The sequence below is a fragment of the Crocodylus porosus genome, unplaced genomic scaffold (assembly GCF_001723895.1).
Source record: "Crocodylus porosus isolate Cpor-Errol unplaced genomic scaffold, CroPor_comp1, whole genome shotgun sequence".
Taxonomy (NCBI): Eukaryota; Metazoa; Chordata; order Crocodylia; family Crocodylidae; genus Crocodylus; species Crocodylus porosus.
The window spans coordinates 18,024,521-18,048,961 of record NW_017728925.1 but is presented as its reverse complement, the minus strand read 5'-3'; the positions used below and the strand labels follow the sequence as shown (position 1 = coordinate 18,048,961).

The 24,441-nt window shown below is 39.6% G+C and overlaps 1 protein-coding gene across 4 annotated transcripts in view; it reads left to right on the top strand.

Moving 5' to 3' along the window:
• Window positions 1–24,441, top strand: part of DENND1A (DENN domain containing 1A) — a 284,733-nt gene that overhangs the window by 14,041 nt on the left and 246,251 nt on the right. The gene's annotated exons all lie outside the window — the stretch shown is intronic.

Sequence of the window (24,441 nt, the reverse complement as noted above, 5' to 3'; positions counted from 1 at the left end):
TGTTTGCATCACGCTCTCCTGTTTTGTCCTCAAACACGGCTATTTCAGATTTGGGGACTCGTATATATACAAATGAATGACACTGTCATTTGCACACTGGGCTCCTGACTCTGTCAGTATATTTACAACAGACCTTGAGTTGCCTTGTCATCCCACTGGTATGCTTAAGGTACATTGATGACATTGGGATGCATGTGAAGGAATTTCTAGAGAAATTCCATCAGGACTTCCAGCTCTTCATCAAACTGACTCTGGAATACTCCCAGCAAATTTATTTCTTGGACACCCCTGTGAACATTTGTAGTGGCTATATCACCACCACACTATATTGGAAACCAGCTGACTGCTACAGCTACCTCCACACCAGTAGCTCTCATCCTAAACTCGCCATTATGTTAGTCTATAGCAGAGATTCCCAACCTTTTTTTACTGTGACCTGGTGGGAGCGGGATTGGGTGCACGGAGCCAGCTTCCTCCCTCCCAGGGCTCCCCTTGCTACCCGACTTTAATCCCAGAATCTTAGCTGTGACCCTGGAAGCTGCTCACCTGAGCAGACAGACAGGGCTCCAAGCGGGAGGGCTCGTGTCATGACCCCGTAGCCAACCCACCACGGCGCAGTACCGGGCTGCGGCCTGGTAGTTGGGAATCTCTGGTCTGCAGCAAAGCTCTACATTACAACTGTATCTGCTCTGATTCCACTGACCAGGAAGCATACTTTAGGATCTGGAGCAGGGATACGTACAACTGCAATACAATCCTAAAACTGTAGGAAACTGAACAGATTTAGACCTCACTCTGACCTGCTACATTGCCAAGCCGGAGACAAAGACAACAGAGTACCTTCAGTTGTCATCTACAGCCTCCAGCATGAACATCTTGGATACCTCGTTAATGACCTCCAGCCCCTCCTGGAAAATGATGACGGTCTCAAGGTAGCCTTAAGGGACAAACTTTCCTGGCTAACAAGCAGCCTCCAACCTCAAATGTCATCACTCCGCTAACAGAGTATCTAACTCCCATTCTTACCAAGGCACCAGACCTTGCTCCAGACCCAGATGCCAACTGTACCTTCATCAACAGAGACATCACCACTAGACCAACTAATATGGATTATAGCATCTGAGCTTTATTTACCTGCACATCTACTGATGTTGCATATGCCATCACCTAATTACAGTGTTCCTCTGCCCTGTGTGTTCACTGAAGACAGCAATCCCCACCTGTAAGAATGAATGAATACTGTTGTGACATCAGTACGAGAAGGACACAAGCCTGTGGCAGAACCTTCCTGGACATTGTATTGTTGACCTCAGAGTGGCTGTTCTTAGATGATAAAACTTTATAAACAAACTTGTACAGGAAATTGCAGAACAACAAATCATCCACAGGCTGGATTGTGATAAGTACAGTCTAAACCAAGACTGTGGTCTCCTGAAGTTGTCCCATTACCTGGAATAGCTTTTATAAGTCCCTCAGTGGGTTAACTATCTTGTTTTTTCTCTCTCCTACCCACCTTGCCTCTCTCAGCAGTGCTCTCTTTTTCTTCAGCTAGGTCCCTACCCTTTGTACTCTAATCACTGCTTTCTGTTTAGCAGCTCTGCTTCCTGCTGTCCCTTCACAGCATATGATGAAGTAAGCCCTCTGCTTAGGAAAACTATTGCATACATCTCTGACTTAGTTAATCTATAAAGGGGCGGATCTGCTCTGCCTTTCTCTCGATTATTACTTGTCATTATCAAAAGTTAAACTCCAAATATTCCAGGCAACTTTTTCAAAACAATATTTTTTGAACATATTATTCATAACACTGTTCTGAGAAAATCCCGCAATCGCCCACTGATGTAAATGTTGCATGATCTTTATTTAACATTTTTCTTTGGGGGGTTAATGGAACAGGCAGGGAAAACAAAGGTTGACGTTCCTAAACTTGGAATTAGTTAATGACATCGTTTTAAGAGGTCACTTTCTTGAATGCTGCTCTATAAGTGATGTGAAGAGGAGTGATTTGAAAATTAGGCAACTCTGATCAGCATTCCCAAAAATTACATCTCTTCAATTTGTGTAGAACATACAAATATGTAGCCAGCCTGAGCAGATTAGGCTTTTGGTGGATGAGATTTTTTAAAGCCTAGCAGTAAGTTGCCAGTCATCCTCGGTTATCACCAGTGGTGCTGTTCACTACAGTCATTGGAAAACAGATAATTGTATTCCCCCACCCCCTTTCCTGCTATGGTTTTTATCCATCCGGCCTGTCCAAAAAAGTTATAAACTGAACAGAGTTGCCCTGTCCTACTACCATATAATCTACTGCTGCCACCATTTGAGGTAATTGCAAGGAGGCCATTTAATTACTAGTCCTTGTTTCTGCACATCTGACCTGATTTCCAATGCCAGAAATTTTTTAACAAATTTAACCATAAACATTACATTGTACAGTTCTAGTGTCTGGGTATAATCTTCTCTTTGAAGTTTGTTTGCATCCCCCTAGAGGGATTAATTCCCTGCTGTGGGAAGGTGGGTTAAAAAGCACTGAAACTACTTTACAGGTTTTTAATTGGAGGATTTAGTATACATTTTGTTCTATAAACTAAATGATTCTGTAGGCGTTTCATTCTCGGTTGTGTTTTTTCTTCTATAGCAATATGTTTGTACCAGCAAAATCTTCAGATATCTTTAAGTAATTTTTTTGGTTCTTCAGAAGTTTTAAAAATATTTCTGAATGTGGTGCAGACCTGATGCTTGGTGTAAAAAATATGTTTTTATGTGATTCATATAGATGTAGTAAAGTATGCCTGAATTATCCTTAAAAGAAAAGCTTAGGAGAGAAAAATATCTACAAAAAATTTCCAACAAAATTCTTCTTTTAGGTGTTTATTCTTGTATACTTTTAATCGATAATTTCTTATGATGCTCTTAAGCTACAAGGCAAAGAAATGCCAATGTTTGTTTGTCACAGCAAAGACTGGCAGAAGACGAACCACACAGCTGCTATAAGAAAATCAAACCACAGCAAATGGGTGTAAGGAAACTTGCCACATGTGTAAACAGTTTTTTTCCCCCTTAATGGATGCTAAAATCAGCTGATTTGAGGACAAACTTATTTTTATGTTTTTTGTATGATATTTTTATGTCCGTGTATAATAAAGGTCTTGACCATTCATTTGTAATGCACTTAGTTTTTTATATCAGTTTCATATCTGTGTGCATGTGCTTTTTCTGGGGTGATGTTTCTTTTTTTTAAGTTGATAAAATGCTAAAATCCACTGATATTGGATCGTCTCTGCTTGTGCTGTGATGTAAACTGCCTCCATCTTGTTGAGGGAAGTAATCGAAAAGTTTTTGTGTGGCAAGAGAGACAAGCTGTCAAATGATTTTTAAAATACACTTTAAAATAAGCTTTATTTAATAAAACTTTTAATTACAGTTGGTATTTCTGAGGTTGCTGCTAGCAGTATCATCCTGCCGAAGTGTGACAGGTTGGATTTATTACCAAGGATTGCTGCTTATACACTAAGTTGCATCTCCATTACTTATCTTGTGTTGAGCATCTTTTGTAACTTAACATTTTCCAACAAATGTTTAACTGAAATAGTAACTTTCCCAAGCTGATAAAAGCATGGCGATTCATAGTTTAATGTCCAGTAAGCTTCCTCTTATCAGCTTGGCATACAGTGATGAAATTGCCAGTTTGACATCAAGAATATTTTTGATAGAAATTTCTTCTTTTGAGATTCACTGAAACGAGGAAGATGAATGTAGTCTCTGTGAAAAGGCATGTGTACCTAGAGGTGTCAGTATGTGATATGGCAGGGTGTAAACTTATATCATGTTAGCATGCTAACTTCTTTTCTAGACATTTAAGGCCAGATCCTGTTTCACATACAGTATTAGGTGTCAAAGTGTGGTTCTATTCTATCCTGCCTGAGTCCCTGAAAAAACATTAATGCAAAAAGTGGATTGGTTCTCCTCCTCCTCCTCCTACTTTCTGGAATGATTTCAAGTCAAGATAGTAGTCCTTAGTAGTTTTTCAGGATCTTGGGCAGGAGGTAGTAGGATTTACTAGATGCTTTAGCGGAGGGGTGGCCAGCTTGCAGCATTTGTGCCACAAGTGCCACTTCTGATAGACCAGAAGTGCTTCTGGTCCACTTCTGGGTCTGCTGCCCAGTGTGCTGGGGACCCTCCCCCACGCTCCTGTGGGATGCTCCATCTGCCCAGCATTGCAGCATTCACAAGCTGCCTGGTACCTTGAGGTATGTAGAAAAAAACATTTAAAGCTGTGTCTGTCCAAATTGTTGAATCTTTCTGAATCTCCGAATCAATTTGGAGGGTTCCGATTCGATTCAGAGAGATTAAAGGGTCTCCTGATTTGATTTGGAGATTCAGCCAGCAAATCAGGCTGAATCTCTGCCAAATGGAATCGGGGACTGAAGTTTTGCGCAGCCCTACTACTTATTAGACAGCTAGGTAAAATTGTCTAGTCCACCCACGTTCTTGAAAAACTGTAATTGCAAAAGGTGGGAGGGTTTTTGATCTTTATGTGTGCTTAAGTCCTAAGACCAAGACAAAGGACAAACATAAATGCCTTTTTTGGGGATGGGTGGAATAGGATCACACTTAGATGCCTTATAGGTGGAATGTGATCTGTTCCAGCTAAGAACGTCCACGTAGAACGTGTGTGTGGCATAGCTAAAACATAGTGAGGGCACAAGCTCTCTTACTGTACACCATGCAAACAAGCCTTAATAGCATGTGTGACTTTCAGAAACGTAGCAAAAATTTTGCAAGAAAAGGGTAAAAACTATGAAAGTGCTTATTTTGAAAACTGCTTTAGTAAAACGTTTGCTTTACCGATCTTGGTCTAATGCATTGTCATGTACTTTGTTTTTGTTTACAGAGCTCTTTTCAATAAATAATCTTCCTCATTTCAGTTTCTTTACTGTTTTTGTCCAGTGTATATTCTCAGCTAGATGTGTTATTTAAATAAAGTGCTCAGTTCAGCATAGCCTGTGAAACTGCTTCTGGTGCTTTGATAATAAATACATTCCTGCTTTTAATGATCCACTCTGTTTTGGATGTACATTTTTTGTATTTAAGGAAGTTTGAAAATTCTTAATGTCTGACATGCCTAAAAATGTTGTCATACTGTTAATTGCCATCTATTTTGTTGCTTCAATATTGATTTAAAGACACTTGGCATTTTGTTCTCCCTGGTACATCAAAGTGCATTGCTATATATAGATAGATAGATAGATAGAGATAGATATAGATAGATAGATAGATAGAGATAGATATATATATTTTTTTTTTTTTTTGAGGAATGAGTAAATAGAGTTTAATTGTAGTCTGGATCACACAATCTGACTGACTTTTTATGGACACTTGAGCAGTTCCTACAACTGTGTGAAATACCTGAAGGAGAAAATGTCTTCCTCTAAAGCAAAGCTTTGACACATTAAAAACAAATAAAACCCCTCAAATCAGTGTTAATTTCTTTAAACTCATTATTTTCACACACAGTAATCCTAGAGTTTAATCATTTTACTTTTTCCTTTACTTTGCTTAAGATTGACTTTGTAGGGTTTTATTAGTTAGAAACTACCCAGATAGCACAAACTTCTTTTCTGTGTTTCAATGTCTGTAGTAGCTAATTCTGGTTGTTCCATGTACCAACCATGAACAGAACTTAGAAAAGATACTACTATTTTAGTCCTGGAATTTATTAATATCATCTGCTGTAAAAACAAAAAAACAACCCCCCTCCCCGCCCCCCAAAACATGGTTTCAGGTTGGATGACTGTGAACAGAAAAACATTCACTGTGTACTTTGCTTGATACAGTTTTGCTAAATTTGGGGTTGTACGGAAGAGAATATGTTCACTTTTACACCATTGAATAAATAAACACTGCGACTCATTTCAGCTGTGTACCCAAGTTCTGCTGAGAGGTGAAAATCATCTTTCTATGCCAAAATATCCTCACTGCAGAATTGGTGACTTGGATCACCACATTCTGCAAGGTGCTTTAGCAGACTGGGGGGCAAGAAGAGAAAATACCATGATTACAATGAAATAGCAAAACCAAACATCATTATGGCTATTAGGAGTGTGCAAAATGCCATTAGGGGTGTGCCAATTTGGCCTGATTCTGGGGACAAGGATTTGAATACCTGATTTGAATCATCGTCCCGATTCAATTCAGCCAAATCTGAATATTTGATTCTGATTTGGAGAATCAGTGATTTGGTCATAGACATTGCTTTATGTTTTTTTCTACATACCTTGGGGTACCAGGAGTGGCTCGTGAACTCTGAGATGGTAGGGCAGATGAAGCGTCCCATGGGAGTGTGGTTGGATCCTCCGCATGCTCGGCAGTGGACTGGAAGTACTTTTGGTCCACTTCTGGATCCATTGCCCAATGTGCAGGGGATCCCCCTGCGGCCCCCCCCTCCCCTGGCTTGGCAGTTGGCCATGGGGAGACCCTGGGTGATTTTTTTCCCCCCCACCCCCGACCCAGGAGGCATCAGCTGCTGAGCCAGGGGGTAGCAGGGGCAGGTCCCCTGCCAGCTCAGTTGTAGACCACTTCCCCCCGCTCCCCAAGCATGTGTAAAAGTGCCCATAGAAACTACTCTTTTATTCAGTTTAATTAAGGTGTTGCTTTTTAGAATGGTATGCAGACTTTTTTATAACTGGTTTTGTTTCAGCATCCACCCCTGTTATTCTTTTTGAACTAGGGATCTCTGGACTTCAAACTTTATTTAAAACTTGACTTATGCAATTTAAGAGAGTGGGGTTCTACTTTTTAGCTCTGTCTCCTAGTACTTCTCTCAAATTGTTACCATGTGCTGATAAAAATGCTGCCATCTTCTCACTAGTTGTCTCAAGCAGCAAAATAGTATAGGGAGAATAGAATCAGCAGCTTTGCTGGCAAGGATGCTGTAGAGAAGAGATCTAATGAGGATGTTAATATCTCCTGCATTTCTGAAAGATGTCAAAAGGCCTCTACCAAGCATGTGCTTCTTTCGGGCTCAACCTGAGGAGGTAACATTTTCTCTTATTAAAATAACACAGTAAGGGTTTTGATACATATAGAAGACTGAAAGGGAGAGTTCCCCTAGTTAAATAGTTACTTAAAATGTGGTTTGTTAGTTATCTCCAGAAATGCAGAAATGATTTTACTACTTCTGGTCATGGTATCGTCATTAAGTATTGTAACTGTACCTCTCACTTGATTGAGTCAAAAGGCTTCATGGGAAGTAGAGATCCAGCCAAATGCACTAGACAAATGGGACCTCCCATGACGGGTTGTGAGGATGGATCCCTTGAATTCAAAAGCTTATCTAAGTCTCTTCCAGCTTCGCAGTTTGTCCGATTAAAATATATTGCCTACAAAATTCTTGCTTCTTGCATAACTCCTGAACTATCGTAGGTACAACTCACTCCAACACTACTTGTGATTAATGTTTTCAGAATAACCATGTGGAAAACTTGGAGGCTCAAGGTCATGTTACAGATGTGTATTTTCTCTTGGGAGAATTGCTGGTTTCCTAGTAGAAACCTACTAGTGTACAGATGTTTAGGACTTTTCTTCCAGGGCAACCTGCTCCTGGAGAAAAATAACTCAGGAACAGCTAGGGTTAAATGCCTCCTGGGAGAGTTTCTCCTGGGAGAGTGAACTTCTGTACTCGTACTAAGTGTCTAAGTTTAATTCAAATGTCACAAGGTATATGGTACTTTTAACTTTTTGATTGGTTTTTGTATCCTGCATTACCACATGGCCTAGAGAAGCATAGTCTTTTCAGCGTAGAGTTGGAAGTTGTAGTTATAATGTCTTTCATGCTTTGCCTCATGCTCATATTCAATGGAAAGCCACCTACATCCCTAAAGAAAAAAATTATTTGGGAAAGTTGAGGTGCTGCCAGGAAGACTACCTTTTTGAGTTAGATTGACTGCAAAGAATTGTGAATAAGTGTTACTTTTGAAAGTTAAATTGGGTAACCCAAGTAAACACCGATATTGTAAGATAACCAGAGATCCATTGGATAGGAGACCTCTACGTTGTGTTGCAAGTAGATTGTTGCATGGTTTTGGTTTAGATTGTTCTGTTGTGCATGATGTGTGTTACTAAGAAGTGGATTCTGATTCTGGATTCCTTTTTTTTTCCTATTTAAAAAGGATTGTTCTAGATTTAGGATCTTAGAAAGGTGCATCTACTTTCCACTGTTTGTATCATCCTTGGGCTATGTCTGAAGACCATTTGAAGTCGCCATGCATAAACAGAACTTTCAAAATCAAACAAACTTTGTATCCCAGTGTTTTTCATAGATCATGACAAATATACAAGCCTTTGGGAAAGGGGTGCTCTCTTCCATCGTACGTGACTTTACGTAGCTAGTACTTAGCAAATAATAAAGAAGCAAAAAAGGGTGCATGTTAGCATACTGTTTTTTTTAATTTAACCTGAAAACTAACCCTCTTGTGGGGGGGAGGAAATATTTAAGAGAATGTATTGAAATATGGTTGGGTCATTCTCTAACCAATATTTATCTTAATCTTCCAAATTAAAATGTATCTGCTTTCATTTTAACTTGTTCTTTTATGCTGAGATGGCAATATCTCTCTGGCACATGATTTGTTATTGTTACTTATTAGAATTCCTGTATGCAGTAGATGAATAAGGAACAAATAGATTCCCTTGTTAAATACAATTGAGACATGATTTAGTTGACTTCATTTCCTGCATTTCACTTGAAGTAACTACAGGGAGGAAATGCATTGTGTATAATCGAAGAAGTCTTTGCCCTCCAAAGCAGCGGTAAGATGCTGTTACAGCTGCTTGTAATAGTCATAATGGTCAAAATGGCACCTGCACACTCATTGGGTTGAGTGCAGAAAAGGACTAGAATAATAATACTTCTAAGTAAACTTTGAAGCTCGCTGAGCTCAATTTCCAAAGATAAAGAGCAATATATATGGGTACTCTAAGAACTTGCATTATACCCAGTTCCACTATTGTGTGATGCCACTAAGTGTGGCATCCCTCTGTGCACTTGACCTACTTAAATGATATTAAGCAATTAATTACACTGAGACTAAAAAGTGTTCATATTCAGTTTTGTATTTTTGAACTTCTGATACAAGATATTAAAGTCTCAAGTTCCTAAATACATAATATAGTTCAGTATAAAATTACACACACATGTGCACACATACATATGTGATTAGCATAATCTGTGGATAATAAAAGAAAATTGTGCTACTATACTAGGTCAAAAGGCCGAATCAGACCTATTGCTTGCACAATCCCCCCCCAGTATTTAAGAATTTCTGTTTTGTTTTCTTAAAGATGGCTTCTCCATGTCATACACCAGAAATAAGCTATTACAGAAATTCAGGGATCTTTGGAGGACCTATGCCTCTTGTTAGAGGGGGGAGTGAAGAGAATTTAAGTACAACTCTTATACCATTAGTATAGAAAAAGTACATTTGTTAGTCTAGAGTAACTGATCAAAATAACCTCTAAAGTGTGAACATTTGAAAGTAAAAGCTCACAAAAGTAAAATTTTTTTTCCCCTGTGTAGGAGGATGTAGCGTGCTTTTGTATAGGGTTTTTTGTATTCTTGCCAAAGCAGACATTACAAAAGTATGTTGAATCCTTAGCTTTGCCATGCAGTGTGCCAAAAGGCCTTTCTCTCCAAGGACCTCATCTTTCATCTTTTTGTGAGTGTAGCATAAATTCTTGCTGTGTGTTCAAGGAAAAAGCTAAAATGGTTTAGTACAACTAAAGCATTTCTTTCATTTTTTTTTAAGCTATGGTAAGTTAGAAACCTAAATGTGATAGCATGGACAAAGTGATAAGTGCGCTAGAGTTTTTTAACAAATGTTCTCTGGATTAGTAAAGGAAATGTAGTTTATACTACTTCTTTTATGACAGAATTTAAAAGGTCTTGCTGCAAGCCTCACCATGTGTTTCTTTCTTTTCTCCAAAACATACCACTAACTTGAAAGGGAGATGAATCTTAGAGGGAAACTATTAACTCTGAGGGAGTTTATCATTGTTTGAGAGAAAGGACAGCATTTGCATTTGAATTGACTCTGAGTGTAGCATGTACCCCTAATCTTGTTCCTACTAGAAGCTGGTGAGTAGTTTAAGTACTTCCTACTTTACTTTTTATGTTCTGGCCTTGTGTAGTAATATCTCTATTTTCTCAGTAGATCACAAATGTTATAACTTAAAGTAATCAAAGTCGTTTGCTCAACTGGGAAATGTCATAATGTACTCAGGCCTTAAATGTACTTTGCAGTTACCATTGTATTTCCATGGTAGGACTTCTACAGGTACAAGGAAAGTAGTAGCAGCCTTCAGTCTGCAAAATGGACACACCAGCAACTTGCTACAGAACACAGGGTAGTGTTATAATTTTCTGTGATACGCTGCAATTTTAGGGTGCACAGCGATGCCTGCCAAACCATAAGAAACATTTTGTTAAAGAGGAAATAATTATTTTGGCAGCAGCAAGGATGAGTGGTAAAAGTGTTGATAATGCATGTATCTATAAACTGTTTATGTTCATGTTTCAGAATTACTTGAAGTGACAAATCACATTTTAGTGTCCAAAGGTCCATCACTGTTACGTACTGTACTGGATGTATGTTTGATTACTATGCTTAAGTAACAATTAGGTGCAAAGTGCAGTTCTTACATTAAAATAACAGCAGTGTTACATTCAGCTCAAATCCAGGTGTCCAAGTTTCTGTACCCTGTTTTTACTGATGTTAAATCCAAGTGCATAACTTCTTAGAACTGAACTCTAGAAGACTAGGCACATCTAAATAGAGAATTAGCATCTGCAAATGACTCACCTAAATTCATATCTTTTACTTTTCCTACTTTTCCTTGTTAGCGTTTTATGAAGTAGGCTTGTTGCCTATGAGAACTTATGCCTGTCTGAACCCATTAGTCTCTAAGGCATGGCTGGGCAATCATTTTTGCCCATGGGCTACACAGGCAGTTCTGGGGAGCTGTTGCAGGCCAGCCAGCACCCCTCTCTGCCCCCCTCACAACATCCTGGGCCCACGCACCACCGTCAACAGTGCACAGCCCCTGACCCACCCTGCCTTTCTAGGTATCCCAGGTGGCGGCAGCTCCGTTTGGCTGTCATCACTGCTGGCCCCAGCCCCGCAGTACTGGCAGGGACCTGCATGCACAGCCCCAACCCTGACATGCCCTGCGCCTGCTCCTGCTCTGGTCTCAGCCCAGCGGAGCAGAGCAACCAGCTCTGGATTAGCCAGAACTCGTGCACACAGCCCCGACCTACCCCATGCTTGCTCCAGACTTGCCAGCCCACACTGGGCAGCAGCAGCAATGGTGGTGGCTGGGCAGAAGCTGCCACTGCTGTCCCACCAGGTGGCAGAGAGGAGCGGAGGGCAGCCCAGGTACAGGCTCCAGGCAGCTGCAGCAAGAAGCGCCTGGTGGTGGCAAGGGGGAGGGGCCACTTTTCCCATGTGCCGAGCAGCAGCTTCTGCCTGGTTGCTGCCACTGCTGTTGCTGCTTAGCATGGTTAGGCGAGTCTGGAGCAGGTGCAGGGTGGGCCAGAGCTGTGTACATGGGTTCTGGCTGGTCCTCTCCACCTGGCTGAGTCTGGAATGGGCATAAGGAGGGCCGGGGTCAGGGCTGTGCGTGCAGGTACCCACCGCTGGTGTGGGGCTGAGGCCAACTGCAGGGGTGGCTGGAAGGAGCTGCCACTGCCTGGGTTGCCTAGAAAGGCAGTCCAGCTGCAGAGCCACCGCAGCCCTGCTGCATACCCGGGGGGTGGCAGGATCCACCAGGAGATTGGTGACGCCTGGGCCAGGTGGGACCAAGGGACCTGTTGTGGGCCGGAGGAAGTCCCTCTGTGGGCCAGATGCAGCCCACAGGCTGTATTTTGCCCACCTCTGCTCTAAGGTTCTGTCTTGCCCTGCCTTTTGCTTACTTTTTATTAGTCTGTTTTCTCCTTGGGTACTAGCCAAAGGACTATAAATTATTTGTATATTATTATGACAAAGAACATGCCTATGACATTACTTCCTTCTTAACTAACCGGAAACTGAAATCCTCAGAAATGCTCCCGTTAGACAACTGTGTCCTTAATATTGCATTTGCACTTTGATTCCAGTAAAATTCCTAGATTGGATCTGGAGCTTAAATTAAATGCATGTGCCACTTCTGTGCTGAAAAAAACAAACTTTAATTGACGGGTGGCAAGTAGGTGTGGAAATCCATTGGGATCAAACTTCTTGTAGGCCTTCATGCAAATAGCTGCTTTTGTGAGTGTTTTCTTGCTGCTTATAAGTAGGTTTAATAAAAAGCAGTGATCAGATGTTCTCCACACAATAGTACAAATATATGTTATTTTCTCCTTTGCAGGTTAGTTGCGTGGGAAGGGAACAGTTGTCTGCCTTTTCATATCTTAACTGCTTGTGTCATCTAGAAAAGATTATAGACAGTATTTGATAGCTGGCTGTGCTATGTTGCTGCCACTGACTGCGTTTAACCAGGAAGGGGAACTCAATGTAGAAAAAGTCTCACTCACAAGACTATACAAGAAAAAACCCTTTTGTTGATTTATATTTTTTAAAGGAGCTTGACATCTTCATCAAGTTCACAGTGGGCCTGCTTTGTTTGCTTTCTCTTGAATGCTTGATAAGATTTTTCTTCTATTGTTTTGTGCAGCAAGAACAGAACTTGCCATGGCTGAGGTGGTTTTTTTGTAAATCCACAATATGGTCATTGTCTGGTTCTGAATAATTGTGGCTGCTTTTTGTACAACCAGAACTAAGGCTTTGGCTGTGAACAGATTCCTTCTTAGCGTGAAAAGAGACTAATCCATGTAAATACAGCCCAAAAATAAAGCTTTACAGAAAAAGGGAAAGGCTGCTAAGCAGGAGGGCAGAGGTCAGCAATTTAACCTTTAACCTAACAAATAAGAAGCATGAAAGTTCCCGAATTGGTTTACAAAGGCAAGCTCCTGTGATCTGTCAGTTTTTCTTTTCACGATAGTCGGGTGAGAAAACTGACTGACAGCTAGTGCCATTTTAACTGCAGATTGAAATTAACTGCTAAACTGAAACTTTTTTTTAGGGGAGTGATTTTTTTTTTTTTTAATGGTTTAGGACAAGTTATTCACATTCACTGATTCTACAGTGTTTATAGATTTTCTTGAGTTTAAAAGGGAGACTTGGGGTTTTTATAAAGAATTTTTGAGTCAGTTTTCACATTGTGCATGATATTTAATCATTTGATAAAATGAAAACAGTCGGGATTTGATGAAGTACTTGTTGCCATTAACTGCTTGTTAATTTGCCCCTTTAGGATGGCTTTTATTATAATAACTGCAAACAGGTTTTATTTTGAATAGAGTCAAAGGGCTGTGGTGTTAGATAGGAGAAAATAAGATGTAATTTAAGGGTATGATTTTAAATTCCAGTATCATGTTCAGTCACAAAACTTACCAACAGGTTTTTTGTTTGTGCTTATTTAATCACAACAGGTAATCTTGTTAATGAGTGTTAATTTTTGCTTTAAGCTTAATGCATCTGAAGTCAGCTGTTATATCTCACTATAGAGAATTCTGTAACTTTAATTAGAGAGTCATTCAAATGAAAAAGAAACAATGAACTAATGACTTTAAAGTAGACTCCCTGTAGATTAAGAATAGTGATTATGTTGTCTTGCCTAATGTTGTAAGCAGTGTCCCAGTGATGACTCTTTGCTTTAGTACGTTCACAATTTTATTGGTGCTTTCTGTAAATGGCTTTCTATAGTAACTGGATTTTAGAAGGTTTATGTGCCAGGGTATTCTGCTATGGATTTAACTTGGTAGTTTCTTTACAGAGTACTAATTCTAAAAAGCAATTAAAGCACCATTGGCAAAATGTAAGTTAGATGAATTTCTCTTTTTAATGGTTTTTGTCTTGGTCAGGGGTTGAAGGTAGAGAACTGTGGAATCTGATGAAAAGAGTTTGGGACTGGTGCAGTTGTAAAATGCCCTGGATTGCCTTGTTCTCTCCCCATCCCATCTTATCTGATCCTTTTGTCATGACAAAAACAAAAGTAGAAGTGCACTAGTGCTTGAAGCCAAGATTGGTCAAACTTAAAGAAAGTTAAGGACTCCTGATATTGTGTGATTAAAAATTGCAGACTATCAAGGAAAATGCCTATTGAAACATCCTATGTTTTACATAGGAGTTTATGATGGGGTAGTATTTGAATGTGCATTCAGTGATGCTCATAAGATGCATTTTGCTCAAGAACTCTTGTGCTATAGTCCTTTAAGGACTCAGTATCTGTGAATGTATTACCAGTAATCGCATTTGTTCTTAACTAATACTGTTATGGGGGAGGTGAAGTATAATTCATGGTTCCCAGTCCATGAAGACATGGTTATTTTTGTATTTTGCCGTTGCTGTTTATCTAAGTTTTGGTAAATACATCTTACAGAATTTCAAAGAAGGGTCCATCAATTCCTAGCAAGAAGATTCCTAGTCTTTCGGATGGAAGCTAATTTTTTTGTGGTTAATTATGATGTCTAAGCTTAAAAGTCAAGTGCTTTCAGCATCACCCAGATCTCATCAGATCTTAGGAAGTATACAGTTATAATAATTTCTAAAGATGTTTACTGGTTAGTCTAGACTTGAAAAATTTTTAAACCTATGTCAGTATGCTTTGGCAGCAAAGAGGGTTATTCCATTCTGGATAAGTGCTTTCTGATGGGAAATGCAGGAGAAGAGGAGCCAGCCAGGAGAAAAGCTCTTTCATATAATGGACAATGGGGTTCCAAGTTCTCTGCATCTCTTTTTGCCTTTATGAGAAAAATAGAGCAAGATCTAAGTTTCCTTTGATGTGATTCATCTCTTTCACCCTTAACAGTTGTGGGGAAGATGTTTCTAGTTTCAATGGCAAACTGATGGAGACCATAAATGATGCAGATTGTAGATAAAGTAGTAATTTAGAGTTGTATTAAAACCTTGCAGAAGACTATACATTTTATTTCCTTAAACTACAGAAAATACCACTGCTTCCATCTATAGAAGATGACTGAAGGGAGTAAGATGGAGAATCTTAAGTAGGCAAATCCTGTTTGGAGTTACTCCTTGATTAAACTGCTATCTTTACTGAATAGTTTAATACATGTATTGAGGAGTTGAAAATAAACGAACAAAACAGAACTTTTACAACTTTTTAATCTGCTTGCAGAATGGTGTGTTGACATATATAGTGGGATTTATGTATTTTGATTAAGGTTTGGACTTTTAAAGGTGAAGAGTTAGGCACTCAGCACGTATCAAATATTAACTCTGATTCATTGAATCCTTACTTCAGTTCCTTTAAAAATTCAGACCAAATGAGTGCCTACTGTTCAATATAGGTAATATAAACAGTACTTTTTTAACTGCTGCTTTACGTGGTAAATAAAATAACCGTCCTTCAAATTAGAAGCCTTATCGGCCCCTTGTACCTCTATTGCACTATTAGGGATAGTTTAAGATGGGAGTGGCCAACCTGCAGCCTAAGTGCCACAAGTGGCATGGGCAACCTGTGTGTGTGGCACCCACAAATCAGGGAGGAAACGGGCAGTACAGCACCTGATATGGTGGAAAGCAAAGGAGATCAGGCAGGAAGCACAGGGAAAATGTGGAAAGCAGAGGAGATTGAGCAGAGGAAGAAAATCAGGGTGGCACTCAAAGAGGGTATGGGGCTAGTTTTTGGCATGCCTGTCAAAGGGGGCAGCTTTTACTTTTTTAGGAAGAGAAAATCCTTCATCTGTGTGGGGGACTGGGTTAGATGACCCTTGAGTTCCTTTCAAACTTGAATGCTAGGATTTTTAAGATACTTCTGTGATCTTTGAGACCATATGGTTTCTTTTGCAAGAGCCTTATTATTAAAGGATTCCAGTCTGTTCTAGATGATATATGGCAAAATTCCTTTTAATTTCAGGTGGTATAAGATCAAGAATTACATTATAGAATGTACAGAAAAAAAGGGTAGATGAGCAAAGCATGGTGAAGTGAGAATGCAACAGAACTGGATTGACCATTTCATTTAGGATAAGGGGTCACTTTTTTTAGGTATTTTCCCTTTATTTATTTATTTGGTTATGTAAAGATAAGTACACAGGTGTGACAGCAGGAGAGGAACAAGGAAGCAGAGTGAGGGACAGATCAGTCCGGAAAGAGACTGGCAGGAGAGAAGAGAGAAAAAAAATAGCTCGCCACCAAAGATGCTTTGAACTCTATAACTTTCTTTCTCAAGGTCTTTTCTTAGAAGCTTCTAATGCAGGGGTTCAAGCCATGCCTTCCATTCCTAACTCTAAATTGCTTCAACGTGTTTCCATTCTACTGGTGTTAAGTAAAAAGGTCATCTTGGAAGGAATTAGCCTGATGAAGCCATATAGAAAGTGCTGCCTGTAACACCCATAGTGCCCTAAACCATAAAGGTCTCCTTGAGCAGATTGTTTAATGGTAAGGACTTTACCATTTAAAATTAATTTAGGTGTTGATGCAAAATTACTTTCTGCAAAGGGCTGACATATAATATGGTCTATAAATGAAACAATGGAAGCATGTTGGTGATGCATTAGGTTTTGGTTTTAATCTTGTAAAGGTCCCATAAAATAGCATCAGAATAAGGCAGAGGACAAATTAAAACCTATGACACCCAAAGCAGACTCTGCCGGGTGAAATATGGGTGTGATTTGTGATGCCTGGTTTGGAACAAACATTCTATCCTACCACAAATTGAATAACCAATGAGCCTTGCTAACTAGGTTCCAGAATTGATCGATTTGATTGTTTAACCTTTTTTCTTGGTATAGGCTATCGGTCTTGCAGAAGAAATGACAAGACATTTGCCATCAGGTATTTTAACTCTAATATAATCTTAATATTTCTGAATTTAAAATTACTGGAATCAACATAATAGATTTTAGTCACAGCCATAAAAGTGATGACCGCAAATCAATTGTAAAACTTGCATTGGCCTATTACATTTTCTTAGTGTCCTGGGGTGGAGACCAAGGGATGCTCTGGTTCATCTTTCTTCATCAGCTGTAGCTGGCTGCATGTTTTATGGAAGCTGACAACATGATTCTCCAACTGCAAGTACTGTGATCTCCCTCCACCATTTGTAGCAGGTACTGTGTAGATTGAGGAAACAGGCAAAATTGCAGGTTTCTGAGTTCCCTGGGGCTTGGCCCAGATGCAGAAATCAGAGTGGACTCAGTTGCTGGAGTGGGCCCTAATTCAGTCATGAAGCCAGTTTTTAGTGCATGATTGAGCCTCTTGCATTAAGACTGGGGAGATACTGTAACTATTTTGTGCTTGCCTTTGTTTTTTTCTGTGGAGAACATGACCTTAAATTAAATTAAGTGAATGACTGTAGGTCAGTAATACTTGGTTTGATTTCTGATAATATTTTGTGAATTGCAAATTGACACATTCCTCTTACCCCCCACGTTTTTCATTAATAACAGAGAACACTTTTAGAAAGTGTTAATTATCTACCTCACTCTGTTTAATAGAGTGCTTCTACAAGTTATCTCATATACAGCAGTATGTATTAAAAGGAATTGGTCAAAATAAATGTCTATAGTGAGGCATCTCTCTAACAGCTGCTTTGTCTAGTTCTTATTTCATTATTGCAAAAAAAATCTGCTACATAAAATTAATATTAAGAAAATTATGTGAATTTCATCAAGCCTCCAGATGAAGTACCTTAGCTTCAGAAACATAGATTCATAGATGTTGGGGTCAGAAGGGACCTCAATAGATCATCTAGTCTGACCCCCTGCATAGGCAGGAAAGAGTGCTGGTTCAGATGACCCCAGCCAGATGCCTATCTAACCTCCTCTTGAAGACACCCAGGATAGGGGAGAGCACCACCTCCCTTGGGAGTCCATTCCAGACCTTGGCCACTCTAACTGTGAAGAAGTTCTTCCTAATGTCCAGTCCAAATCTGCTCTCTGCTAGCTTATGGCCATTATTTCTTGTGACCCCCGGGGTGCCTTGGTGAGCAGAGCCCCACCAATTCCCTTCTGCACCCCCATGGTGAATTTATAGGCAGCCACAAGGTCACCTCTCAACATTCTCTTGCAGAGGATGAAGAGGTCCAGGTGCCCTAGTCTCTCCTCGTAGGGCTTGGCTTGCAAGCCCTTAACCATACGAGTGGCCCTTCTCTGGACCCTCTCCAGGTTAGCCACATCCCTCTTGAAGTGTGGCGCCCAAAACTGCACACAGTACTCCAATTGCAGCCTGACGTGCACTGGAAAAAATTATTTGACTTAATAAGAACTCCTTTTGGGAGCTTATATCCTGTACATAAGGTAGAAGCTGGACTCAGATGGATTTAGGTCTTTGGCTCTTCATAAAAATAGCTTGTTTGATAACTCGCTGAAAAACATTTTGGAAGATCCAAGAGTTTATGTGCATCAGCTAAAAGCATGTATCATTCAGATGCTTTCAATTAAAGATATTATTCTATTATGTTTTTAAATGGGAAATATTTCATGGTTTGTAGCTAGGGACCTACCCAAATTGCGGTTGTGTGGATTTCGTACAAATTGTGAAATTGGATGATCTCCGTGAAATCTGAGGATGGGGGAGGAAGGGGACGGGGGATAGAACTTACTAGAAATGAAGTGCTGGCTCCCCAGTTAGAGCCAGCAGTCCGTCGTCCCCCCCCCCACCCCCCAGCAAGCTCCACAGCTGGCAGAAAGAAGGAAGGAGGCCTGCTGGCACAAAGGTGAGCAGGCAAGATGGCTGCCACCCTTGCCTTTGCTGCTGATTGGCTGAGAGGGCTACCTGTTGGGTGGCCCCACCCCTCTCCACCAGTTAGCAGTGAGAAGCAGGGCTGCATTACAGATGGCCCTCTCAGCCAATCAGTGGTGAGGAATGGGGCTGCTAGGGCTCCTTGGCCAGTCGGAAGTGTTGGGGAGACGTGGCCACGATAAGCCTTTGAAAATGGTGGCTGGCCCTTCGAGCTGCCTGTGAAATCAGCCAGCCATCTCCTTGAGTTGGGGAGATTCCTATTTATAGTGGTGGCTGTGAGCCATTACTGCCCTGTGGATTGCTTTTAACTGAGTATTTGTAGTGTGTGAGACAGTGGACTGGAGAAATGTTGTCCAGTAGTTTTCCGTTATCCTTGTTTATTTATACAGATTTCAAGTGACTTATGGATTTATAAGAGAAATAATTGTATAATAAGTGGTTCTTGCTGGAAGCCATTGCTTGTTGAATTAGCTCAGCTCAGATGGCTGTTCTTTAATAGGTTGGTTCATTTTTGCCATTTTGAATTGTGATTTTTTTTTTTTTTTTTTTTTTTTTTAGCCAGGTTTGAAAAACCCCATCATGAGTGGAATGCTCCCCATAGTGAGCATGGGCAGCATGTATGGAGAGTTCAAATCCTACAGGGCCAGAAAAGCACTCCCTGGGACAGTGCGTCCCCAGACCAGGGACTGCCTGGCCTAAGAAATGGGCTCGATGCTTTGCCTTGCTGCTTCACTCCCTTCCCAGACCTATCTATAGGAAGAGAGTGCAGCAGGGAGAAAGATTCCCTGCCTGTTCCCCAGACCTGGGCATCCCAGACTGGGGGAAAGCCCAGGAAACCTTTCTCTACTGCTCCATGTCTTCCACAGACTGGGAGTACCTTGGTCTTGGGAAGCTGCAAGGGGATAGTTACAGGCTGAATGGCTGTGGTGTTCCCTCTCCCAGAAACATTTATAGCGGTGAAAATAACTCAGCAATGTCTACTGCTAGAAAAAACAAACCAACACCTCCTTGTGGTTTCTGTTTCTACTGCTGCTCTCACGTGTGTCCATAAGCTGCACAAAACAAACAGGATTTGTCAACTTGCAGCTGTTCAGATGTAGGCAATAGAAAAAACTGTTGAGCCATATGTATTATATGCTGCCTCTATTTAGTGTTATATGGGCAGTGCTAGAAGCAGGTGTTTCGGGCTGGGGGGGGAGTGGGGGATGACTACGATACCAGTCTGGTGCCTTTGGCCAGGACACTGATGGAAAAAATGAGTGCTGTGGAGGTCTTGGCCTCCAGTTCTACTACCCCCCCACCCCAGGAAAAGAGGCAGAGAACTCCTATTTTCCAGGAGGTGTTAAAGAATAGAGCTGCGTATTTCAGTTGGGTGCAGCTGATATAAAAGATAAAACCCCAAAGCACAGTTCAGATACAGCATCCTGATAGAAATCCCTGCATCTTCTTGGGAGATGGGTGATAAATGAAGCCTGGATTTCTTAGCAGGTAACAGTTTTTTACAATACTGGCCCTCCTTTCCTCATCCTTAGCAGGTTATATAATAATAAACGCTCCCCTCCCTCCCTCCTAACCTGCCACTTGTTAATCCATTTAGTTCATATACTAGTGACAGAGCTTTTTTTTCAAGTTCTAATACTATGTATGAATGGATTCCTGAATATTTAATTTCTTTGGGTATATTAGTTGTTACTAATTTGTAATTTGATAAGTAATAGTCATGTTTGTAAAAGGCTTGTGTTTTTTATTTGAACAAGGAACAGAAAACCTTTATTATTTTTAAGAGAATATGTGCTATCATAGAGCTATCACTAGAGCTATAATTTTCTTGGCCATGCTAGCTAATCCTAATGTTGTGGAATGGTGATTGTAATTGTGTAATGGGGAAATAAGAAATATATGTTGCTTATTGTATTTTTCTGTGCTTTGTCTTTAAAACTTGCCCTTGAGTTACACCTTGAAATAATGCCTGCTTTTATTTTTGTTCAGTCCCATTTACCTTTTGGTTGTTGCTGATCCCTGTTTGTTTTGTAGATGACTCTTATTACACATGCTTACAATGATTTAACTAGAATAAATAAATGTCTTTTATGTCCTAATTTGAATCCACGTGTGGTTATAAAGTCATAGTTATGGCTGGAACTATGGGCGGATGTTCTGATCTCATAGCATTGTATCTTGAAAGAATTTGCATAGGTCAAAAACTAGGGTGGGATATCTCATTTAATGCACTACAGAATGAAGCACAGTGGGGTAAAACAAAGATGGAGTGTCCTACCTATTTGTTTTTTGCTTTGTGGATTTACTGAACTCCGTAGGAAAATTTATTTGACATTTGAATGCCTTTTATACACTAAAGAGTTAAATTGTTTGGCTGCTGCTCGAAAGAATTTGAGCACAAGTTACTCAAGAGAGTGGCCATTTCAGTTTATTATTGGTTCTGTCTGTACTATGCAATTAAAGTACTACACAGAAGGCTATTGAGAAATATTTCTTTTAAAACTGCTGATGTGCTGCAGTAGGTACTAATATATATTTTATGTTTTATCTGAAGTAGAACTAGAATGTTAAAGTAGATATATGAGGTTTGTTGTATGAATACTGGGAAATAAAGAGAAAATATGAAGTGACAAGTAAATAGTTGTCCAGCTTGTTTCATGTAACTGTTTTCATATAGAGCCCTTAATGCTTAATGGAAAAAGTAGCAGAATTTCACATTGTGCCATATGCCTTGACTGTGCAGATTGCAAAATGCCTTTTTACTTCCAAGTATCAGTTTGAAATGTGGTATCCAGCAACATAGTTTTCCAAACATTTTATTCTCGTATATACTTGGACTGTTTTGCTTTACACTGGTCTTTGCATTAGATGCGTCTTCACATAGCCATCTATACGAAGCATTACACCTATAGTAAATCCTTAGGATTCAGTGGGTTTCTTACAGACAATTTAAATAGAACTGACACATTTTAAAATAGTCATACGTCTCATTTTTGTTTATCTCAAACTTATAAAAACCTAATGACCTCGTTGCAGCTTGACTATAATTACCATGTTTAAACTTCTGTGCATTTTTAGTTTAAACAGCCTTTGTTTTTTTTTTTTTAAACCAAAAGAAAATTAATGAGAAGAGACAAAGAGACATCAAAGAGGCTTTCCCTCTGATTGCAGTGTTAGAAGTTTTGCCTGAAAATAGGTTATATTTCTTCTGTTTTCAGCTGAATCCTCATTAACTTTACATTTTAATGATGTCCAAAGCAAATTATACCATTATGGTAGATGCCTTAAAGGGAAGCTTAAAGGACACCTTTTTAATGTTTGTTTCTTTATTGGTTGCTGTATTTGCCCCTATATTATAAATAGTGTCAGAATGCTAAAAATACATCCCTAAATCCTGCAGAAATATTTTCCTATTCTTGCTACCCATAGCTTTTTTATTTTTAACATAATTCTAGCATGTTAAGGGAGTACTGCATCATGTTTTATATATGCTAGAGTAGAAATGATATCCTTTAAAATTGTTTACAAGTGACCTTTTTTCCTATATTCGTTAATCAGTTCAATTTTTAGTGACAGAATAACTTGAAAGTGGATAATTAAAAAAAAAAAAGGAAAAAAAAAGGACTACGTTCTCCAGTATTTTAAAAATCAAAGATCACCAAAATGCAGATAGCGATTTTTTTCTACAGCAATGTAATAATAATGTTGTACGGTAGAACTCCTTGTAGAATTTCAAATTTATTCAGTTTAGGAGAACAATATTATCTGTAATGCTGTTTTATTATAAGTCTTAAATGCTTAATTATTAGTAGATGATAAATTAAGACTAGGGATAAGAAATCATGTCATGTCAAATTCTGTATATGTCATTGTTGCTACATTTCAGAAGTGGATTAATTTAATTTGGCACAGGCTGTAATGAAAGCTTCGTAATTGTGGAGAATCCCTCTGTAGTCCTGATAGTCTTATTTTTGAATTTTAATGGTTCTGCTTTTTTCTTAAGTTTATGCTTATTTCTTTCCTATACAGCAGGCTGTGTTTCCACACATGCTTCTTGAAAAGGCAGTAAGACCAGAGGACTTCTTGAAGTGGAATGCCTTCTGTCTCCCAGTCTGAGTAGCCCAGTGTTGAGATGTGTTAAGGAGATGACAAATTTCCTTGTTTCTCAGCCTCTACAAGGTGCTGTTGGTATTATGCCGTCTGCCAAGTAATAACAAAATACAGACAGGATTTTAGCAATAAATAGTAAAAGCAGAATGTCCAGGGAAGTTCTCTTGTTACTGGTTCCCTTCTACCTTGGCTTTATTGGGCTTATTTTATCACACTTTTTTTATTTGTTATGGGCGAAGCAGTGCAGACACACGTGGATGTTAAAATTAAGGAGGTGTAAAAGTTTAGGAATGAGCCACTTGAACATCTTTCAAATGACAGCCGTGCAGAAGGCAAGATTCCATTTCCTAGCGTTAAACTATTAATCACAACTCTTTTCTTTTTTCCTTAGCACTGGGGAAAAAAATGTTTCCCCTTACAACCCTCTGGGCATCTTACTGTATAGTGCAAGAATAGAAGCATGACTTATTTATTACATTATTGGAAAGTAAAAGTACACTTCATTTAGTAATGCAGGGGGAATACTGTGTGCTCTGCATGTGTTACGTTTTGGGAACCTGAAAGTATGTGGTCCTTTAGGGGATGGTGGAAAATACCTTCTGAGGCTCAGCTGGTACTCAATCCATGCTCTAAAGCCAGAGTGCCTATTCCATGTTGTTAGTATAGCAGACAAGGTTGTGATAAAAATTATTTTATTTGAAGCCCAAGAGTGAGCAGAATAGACCTGCTAAATTTCAGAGGGAAGGTCCCAACTTGTCAGTCATTAGAACAGACGTCGCTGAAGATCCAGATGCCCTAATTGGATTTCTTCTAGTATTCTTTCTAATTAATTTTGAGTTTGTTTTTTTTCTTAATCATCTGGTTATTTCTATAAACATGGTTCTGTCATCTTCATATAAGGCTCCTAAACGAATAGCTTATGTTATTTACCTCTTAAAAAAAACCTGAGGGCGCTTTTTCTCTTTTCCCTCCCTGATGGAGACAGTTGACTCCTGTTCTTTAGTGCTTTTTGTTTTAATGAAATCAAGCCTTAGGATGTTGTAGGCTTCAGTTCCTGAAGAGCTGGCTGCCAGCTGTAATACTTTGCACACACTTTACGTTGACTTTCACCTTGAGGTCTACCCAGGTCCATTATGGAGATATGAGTTTGAGTGGAATGTCATTTGCCTAGTATGTCTACATTGTTGGATAACATGAAATACACCCTATGCCTCAGTTTTCTTACAAGTACCCATATTTTTCTTCTGGGCTGGGGCAAAGACCCATATGAAGGGAGCTGCAACTTCATGTTCTCCCTCCTGTTTCCTCCCCTCCCCTGAATCTCTGCATCCCTTCAGGGGCATACACTTAATGTGGATATTTTCATTTTTATCTTAAAGTCTAAGAGGCCAGTCCTGCCAAATACCCGTTGGATGATGTTTCTAGCTTCTGTTTAAATTACTGTCTTGGAATCCTTTATTATCTCTTAATAAATAACTGTTAACACAAGAACCAGTGAGCTACAATACTAAAAATATCCTTGATCTGTCCG